This window comes from Pinus tabuliformis, chromosome 6, assembly GCF_031772625.1.
Source record: "Pinus tabuliformis cultivar Carrire ecotype Pingquan chromosome 6, CPIR1, whole genome shotgun sequence".
In the NCBI taxonomy this organism is placed as follows: domain Eukaryota; kingdom Viridiplantae; phylum Streptophyta; class Pinopsida; order Pinales; family Pinaceae; genus Pinus; species Pinus tabuliformis.
Genome location: NC_142292.1, coordinates 193,474,303 through 193,482,841, shown reverse-complemented (window position 1 = coordinate 193,482,841; position 8,539 = coordinate 193,474,303). Strand labels below are relative to the sequence as shown.

Sequence of the window (8,539 nt, the reverse complement as noted above, 5' to 3'; positions counted from 1 at the left end):
ATGGAATGCCCAGGAGCAGGCTTTCCATGTCGGTCATGGAGCGTGGTATAGGCCCACTCAGGAGGAAATATACTTTATCACTAGCTTATCCAAGAGAGGGGAGGATTTTCCCTAGTTCTGTGATGTCCCCCATCGGGTTGCAGCTGAGAGTCAAGTTGTCTACACTCAGAGATATGTGGGGCCTCATGTGGTCCATCCAACATATTTTCATATCTGTGGAGGACAACTACGAATTTGTTCTTTTGCCGCACAAGAGGTTAGGTGCCTAACTTTACTAGCCACCACCATTGCACACTCTAGTAGTGATGGGAAATGCATTAGTTTCCCTATTTTGTATTATGTTGATTCTTTGATTCAAGATCCATGTTGTATAAGATGGTCTGCCATTTTTTTGAGGAAGTTTTGCATGGCTTTAGATAGATTTTGTGCATTGAGATAGGGGAGGGCGACCTTCCTTTTTGCTTCATAGTTGTTTTGTTTATTCTTTGAGAGGTTTCCAGAGACAAGGCCTACATTTGACCATCCTCATCCCTAGGATGATCACTGAGGTTCATATGTGCATGTGGATGCAGATGATGCCCAAGAGGGGCATGTCAGAGTATCTAGCTAGGAATTCTACCGAGGCACTGACGCTATTGGCTAGTGAGGATGAAAATGCTTTTGTCGCATTGGTGTTTAAGTATGCGAGGGTTGATTGGAGACAGTGTCCCAACATCCTCTTCACAATGGCTAAGCCTCTAGATGATAGAGGTAATATTAGTGTTTTCTTTAAATTAATCTACTTTCATTTTATTGTTTTAATTAATTAGAATAAAATTATTCTAGCACATTCTTTAACTGTTTTATTAAATTGTTTAATAAATTGTCTAATTATTGTTATATACTATATATTTTGAAGACGTTGACACATTCGATGGGAACATGCATCCTCCCCCACCAGATGGAGGAGATGAGGACATGGGCGTGGCCGTCCGGAGCCACAGAGCTGGTTTACGATTTCAAATGGACTACTGTGACAAATTGGTCAGAGTTTTGATTTATGCGGTAATAAGCCCTGAGAGGGCTCGAGATATCAACACAAATCCTAGGTTCGTGGATATGTATAGGGAATATTCGTGCGAGATGATCTCTTTTATGCGTCATATCATCAGAGTTAATAATGTACTAGCACCAATGAGGGATATGGCATGCAATGACAGATACATCAGATGAGGGTGGTGATGATCATGATCATGCTAATGAGGGTGGTGATGATCATGATCATGAGGATGAGAGTAGTGATAATCATGATCATGATGATGAGGGTGGTTATCATGATGCTTCTGGTAGTACCACCCCATCGGATCATGGTTGTCAGGGTGGCGATTATCCTTCTGGTAGTACCCTCCTCGTCAGTCACCTATGTTGAGATGCCAGAGCTAGAGGATGCACCTTATGTTTTTCCTGACAGAGCAGACCAGGCACCTCCTCCTCCACCTCTGAGTTCGATAAATGTTGAGGGAGTAGTTGACCATCATCTTCTACTGCAGACGAGGCTGGCACTACTATGTTTGTTGCATCGACAGATATTTGATTGCACTTATTTGACTTGTTTATATATATATATATATATATGATGCATTTTTTTTTGTTCATGTTTATGTACTTAATTTATATGTTGGTATTGATGTGTATATTGTTAGGTCAAGTTAGATACGTTCATTTATTGTGCTTGCGGGTAAATGTGCATGTGATAGCAGTTATTTGACATGAGATTTATATTAATTTGAGGGTGTGTGTAGTGATGATGTTAGATTACAATGTTTGTGTTTTGTTAGATGTGATCACGATGTTGATGCCCGTTAGATTATTAGATTTGTGTGTTAGCTAATGACGTTTATATGTGATAGAGGTGTATATAATTAGATGATGGTAGTGAATTCAAATGTTTATCTTAAATGATGTTTATGTTTATTAGATGGTTATCACCATGATATTTATTTTTATGAAATAATATTTATTATAGATTATGTATTGGTGAACTCATATCAAACTTTTACATATGAAATTGCATGCAAAATGACTTACTTTAAAAAAAAATGCAAAGATATTTTTATAAATTACAAAGTCTAGTATGGTTGCAACTATGATTGTAAAATTACGATAAATATTTTACTATTGCGTAAATAGTTCATTGATATTCAATCTAACTTAGTTACTAAACTACTTCAATACTCACAAGGAAAAAATAATTAAAGGTCAAATAATTTAGTTAGTTCTTAATAAGATGAAAATGTGTAGCTCATTCAATTTTTTTAACACGGTCGAATACTATTATATTATAAAAAACTTCAGCAGAGGGACAAGTCCCATTACAGATACTAGAGGTAGCAAAGTGGAATTGATCCAAAATGGGCACGCAATCCCTTGATCCAATTCACTAGGCTTGATATTTAAAACTTGGAAGGCAAAACGGCTATATTGCCATATGAACTGTCCTAGGAGCAAACTGTATTTACAATGCATAAGACATATTCACCAGAACTGGTGACCGAGTCATCAGGCGGCTGTTCTTTTTTATCGCTGTTCTTGGTAAAGCCTCCCCTTGCATGCTTTGGTTCATAGATATTATGTGGCTGATTGCTTCTTCCAAGTGATTACATTTTTCTTTGAGGCCTTCAATCTCTGCCTTCTGTTTTTCGAGTTTTTTCTTCTTGGATTTGTTCTCTGACTGAACTTCTTCTTTGAGTTCATTAAAATGCTTTATGAAGCGGGCAATCATGAACCAGTGCGCCTTGCAGAGGGTGCAACTGCTGTTGGTGATGACACGGTCCAAAGGATTTTCCGACATTGTTGAAATGTGTTTATATAATCTTCGGCAAAATCACATAACCAAACTTTTGTCGACGCGTTTCGAACCAACCAGTGGTTCATCGTCAGGACAAGTTGAAGAACCAATCCGGCTTAGCTTGATTAAATAGAGTGTGCAGAGACTCCAACGGCTATAATGCTAACGGCTAATTTTGACCTAATGACCTCGTCAAACCACTAATTTAATTATTAATATTCTTAGAAATAGCTAAAACAATTCATTTGTTAATTTGAGTATAATATAATATTTATATAATCCATTTTTTATTATTTAAATATAATGGTCATTAATAATTATATCTCGTATAATAGTACATATTTATTAAATAATCTATATATATATTATTCCAATATTATTTAAATCAAATAAATAGTATTAAATTACTATTATTCTAAGTTACATTAGGTAATTGAGAATAACTTAACTGCTCAATTACCTAATGTAACTTAGAATATTAGTAATTTAATACTATTTATTTGTATTTAAATAATATTGGAATAATAATATATATAGATATTTAATAAATATGTACTATTATACGAGATATAATTTATTAATGACCATTATATTTAAATAATAAAAAATGGATTATATAAATATTATATTATACTCAAATTAACAAATGAATTGTTTTAGCTATTTCTAAGAATATTAATAATTAAATTAGTGGTTTGACTAGGTTCATTAGGTCAAAATTAGCCGTTAGCATTATAGCTCGTTGGAGTCTCTGCACACTCTATTTAATCAAGCTAAGCCGGATTGGTTCTTCAACTTGTCCTGACGATGAACCACACTGGTTGGTTCGAAACGCGTCGACAAAAGTTTGGTTATGTGATTTTGCCGAAGATTATATAAACAATGTTATGGATCACAGAAGTAAATTCCTTAATTGTTGAAATGTCTTGAGTAAGCTTGGTTGACTTGAAGCAGAGCTTGATTAGCTTGCTGCAAAGGGGAGTGTGAAGGTTATGAGAGTTTCTGGAGGAAGAAGGAAGGCGGATCAGAGAGTTGATGGCGGAGGGGCAGTTCAAAGGGGAGTGGAGGATAGGCGGAGCTCCAAAGATTAGAGTGGGCGGGAAGCAAAGTATCACAGAGAGTGGGAGGAAGCTGCTTCTGAAAGTAGGATAAAGAATAGAGGAGAGGGCGTGGGGATGAAAACAAAGAGAATGAGGGACAAAGAGCAGCGAAACAGAAGCTAGCGAAGTCGTAAAAGACTGGATCACAAAAACATATCGAGTGTTAGTGAAAAAGACGAAAATATAGTGCCAACAGATGGAATCTGTACCTCGCAGGGTTGTATTTGAGGAACTTCTGCAATTGAAGAGCATAGGGGGCGACCTGAAGCAGAAACGATGGGAACTCGAGCCTTTGCCGAGAGACAAAAGTGTAACCACCACGAAGAACTGACTGAACCGATGCACCACGGACTGTTTATAAGCCCACTCTAACATCGGAGGCTCAGGAAGTAGATCAGACTGCTCTGGAATGATCCTGTCCTGAGTGTCGATTCGAATATTTCTTGAGTAGCCTCTGGGGATTATGAAGTGACTGTTGCCTAACTTTTGAGTGTTCTTTCCACGAGACTCTTCTCGTTCCATTATTCATGACTCTTCTCGTTCCATTATTCATTACAGATTTTCCATTTGCTTGAAGATTTCCTTGACAGTGTTTAGGATGTGGAAATGGATTATGTAAGTGAAGAGGGGATCGGACGCCCAACTGCATGGGCTGAGGGGAGAGGCAGAATTTTTATTGAGATGAATGTTGGAACCTTGGCTCACATGCCCGACTGTGAGGAGGGGTGTCTTAAGGAATTGGTTTGTCATATGTGTTGTTGTTCTCTTGGACCTGCCCTATGGGTCTGATGACTATGCTGTTGGCTAGAGAGTCTGCCTTGGTACTATAATTTCTTATGACGTGTTTGAATTGGATGATCCCCACTGTTTTGAGTTTTCCTAGATCCTATGCTTGATTCTGTTGAGGGCCTGATTTTTGAAGTCACCCCCTGAAGCCAAAGCTGCTATCATAATTGCCAAGTCACTAATTATGACTGGATTTTTGGCTTGAAGATTTTTTAGGATGCAGGTACCTAGAAAAAGGTTATAGGCCTCAGTCATGTTGTTTGTTGTATTTCCAGTCCCCATTCGTAAGTGGTGATGACTTGTCCATTTTGATCGGAGATTGTTCCCCTGCTCTTGCTTGTCCGGGGTTGTTTTTGGAAGCACCATCAAACTGAAGAGTGAGAGTCTTTTGAGCTTGAATCCACTGTTCTATTTCAATTTGAGTTCCCCTGAGTTTCCAATTTTTTTTCCCTTTACCTGACTTTGCTGAAGGTTGTTTATTCTTTGAGTAGACCAATGAGAATTTATTATACCATTCTTCCTCTTCTTTCTGCCAGTTGGTGTGCTCGGTTTTGGTTACAGTGTTGGCACTGATCATTTCCGCGACTAGGCCCAGAGTTTTGGCCAGGGTGAGAGCTGGGTTTGGCTTTTGATTTTTGAAGATGCAGCTGTTCCTGGAGAGCCAAATTTGCTAATAGAGGGCAGATGGGATGCATCTCCAAATTCGAGTGATTATGGCTTTTGCCTTTTCTTGCATGTGGGTAGCCTTTTTCCCAATTTCTGTTTAGAGTTGTGAGCTGATCAAAGTTTTCTCTAGGTAACCTCAAGGGGCTGATGATTTGATGCCAGCAGAGTTGGGCAAAGAAGCAGTCGAGGAATAAATGTTGACTGCTCTTCTCCTCCGAACAACAAAGGCAACACATTGAAGGACCTTGAATTTCTTTTTTTTTTAGATTTTCAGCAGTGAGGATCTTCCCTTTTAGGAGGGTCCATGCAAAGAATTTTATCTTTGGGAGGCATTCATTCTTTCAAACTGCTGACCGGAGGTTCCAATTGTCTAGGTTGTTGCTAGATTGGAGGAGTTGATACCCATATTTCACTGTGAACTTTCCTCTGCTTGGATCCCAAACGAAGCTGTCTTGAGAGGTTTTATTTGTTGGGGCAACTCCCATCAACGTTCTCTTCAGATCTGCCCACTGATTCTTTAGGTGGTTTGGGAGAAGAAGGTCCCTCCAGGCAGACCAATATTATGGTCCCAAACTGAGATGTCATATAGGGAATTAATGCTTTTTGCCTCCATCCATGTTTTCAGGGGTCTGAACTGCTGATAATGGTTTCTTGGCTCCGAACCCATTATTCTATCCATCCAAAGGTTTATATCTTTTCCATTTCCAGGGGACTTTGAGATATGATTTTTTATTTGGGGAATAACTTTTTTGATGAGTCTCCATGCTGGAGTGCATGGTCTCTCCACGATCAAATCAGTGAGTACCTTAGAATGTTGCCCATTGAGGTATTTGTTTTGAAAGCCTCGACCTACCAGCTGCCTTTTTCCATTAGCATTCTCCACACAAGTTTGAAGTCCATCGCTTTATTAGTTAGGTTTGGAATTTTGATGGATATGCCACCTTTTCGAAGGGAAGAATCACCTGTTCCATTGAACCAGACTGCATTTTTTTGTGTCTTGTTTCCCTCATTGCCAGAGAAAGCCTCTCATAATTAGCTCCATTTGTTTGTAAATGCTTGCTGGAGCCAAGGTAACAACACACTGATAAATAGGAAGGGCTGAAAGAAGCGCTTTAATGAGGATGGTCATGCCCGCTAGATTTAACCACGCAGCCCCCAACTTTGGAGAAGCCCTCTCATTTTTTCTATCTGCTTGTTCCAGATCTCGGACTTGACAACTTCCTTTGCCAAAGGAAGGCCAAGATAGGAAAAGTGACTCCAGTTTCTTTGGACCGGGATGTCCATGATTAGTGAAATTCTTTGCATTAATTGAAGCGAGACATTCCAAGTATATATTCTGCACTTTTTGTTGTTAAGCAGTCCCCCTGAGACAGCCAGGAAAGTGTCCAAGATTCTCTTGAATCTCCTTGCAATTAAACTTAAGGCTCCTCCTATTAATAGAGTGTCATCGGCGAAGAGCGAGTGGTTTATTTATTTTATTCCTCTCGCTATACTTATGCATGTTACCTCCCTTTGTTTCCTTAGATTTTCCAGATGTATGCTTAAAGTTTCTGCCATGATGATAAAAAGGAAGGGTGAGAGAGGGCAACCTTGTCTCAGTCCTCTTGAGCTTCGGAAGTAGCGATTGGGCCTTCCATTGATTAGGGGGGTTGTCCAATGATTTGAAATGCATTCCATAATGATGTTTATAAATTTGTTAGAGATTCCAAACTTCCGGAGAACAGCTGCTAAGAATTGGTGATTGACCCTATCGAAGACATTTTCCATGTCAAGTTTTATGACCATACCTCTTTCGTTTCTGTGCATACTGCTGTGTATTGCTTCTTGGACCAAAATGACATTATCCGTTATTTGTCTTTTAGGGACAAATCCTCCTTGGTTCTCTGAAATGAGAGTGGGCAAGAGCTTTTTCAATCTATTTGCCAAGATTTTAGTAACAATTTTGTAGGATACATTGCAGAGGGAGATGGGTCTGAAGCGATCAAATGAGAGGGGGTTTGGTTCCTTGGGGATAAGCGCCAAATGGGAGGTTTTTGTTTTTTCTCCCATATTGGTTTTTTTGAAAATATTTTTAACCATCCTGATGAAATCTTTCTTTATTATGTCCCAATGAGTCCTGTAAAAAGCAACTGTGAAGCCATCAGCCGGGAGCCTTATCCGGCTGGATATTGTACACGACATCTCTAATTTCTTTCTCCGAGACTTCCTGTTCCAACTCGCTGTTTTGCTGCTCATTGATTTTACATTCTACTGGAAGGAGGAAGTTTGCACTGTCCAAAGACTGATAGTCAGCAGTTAAGAGAGATTTGAAGTGGTTGTGGGCTGCTTCTTTGATTTCCTCTTACTCTCTTATTTCTTTACCGTCAGCAGAGATTTTGTCTATTTGGTTTCCAGCTCTTCTGAGCTTGAGATTGTTGTGGAAGAAAGATGTGTTTTTATCTCCTGCACTGAGCCAGAGGCACCTCGATTTTTGTCTCAGCTCCTCTTCCTCAGCTCTGTTTTGTTTGTATAGTTCCATGAAGATTTCGTTTTCCTAAATTTTCTCTTCCTTTGAAGTTTGCTGAGCCTCCTTTTCCTGAATCCATTTTTCCAACTTTCTATGCAGCTCGATTTTTTTATTCTTCTCTATTGTTGAGTTCTCTTTTGCCCACTGTTTGATTGCTGTTCTTAGGAATTTTAATTTGGATTCCCAGACATAGTGGGGGGATCCAATGACTTCCATCTCCCAACTTTCTTTGATGATCTTGCGGAAGTCCTCCTTGTTGTCCCATGCTTTATTGTATTTAAATGGGATTGGGCCGAGATTTCCTATTCTATCAAGGATCAAGACCACTGGCTTGTGATCTGAAGCTGTGGCATGGACTATCTTACTTTTTATTGAGGAGAAACCTGCTGCTATACTTTCATGGATTAAAATCCTGTCGAGTCTTTCTTTGATGTTGTGAGTTCCTGCTCTCTTATTACTCCATGTGAATTTCCCGTTGCATGGGGGGATGTCGATGAGCTTATGAGTTTCTATTATTTCTTCCAGAACAGCTCTTGATGGGTCAATAAGATATTTTCCTCCCATCTTTTCTTCAATATTTTTATTAAGTTCAAATCACCACCTGGAACTGCCTTCCTATTTTGGCATTTCGCAACTCTGATTTGATAGAATCCC

At 39.1% G+C, this 8,539-nt stretch overlaps 1 pseudogene; it reads left to right on the top strand.

Moving 5' to 3' along the window:
* The first annotated feature begins 590 nt into the window (after window positions 1-590).
* Window positions 591-8,539, top strand: part of LOC149258119 (sucrose synthase 4-like) — a 48,241-nt pseudogene continuing 40,292 nt past the window's right edge.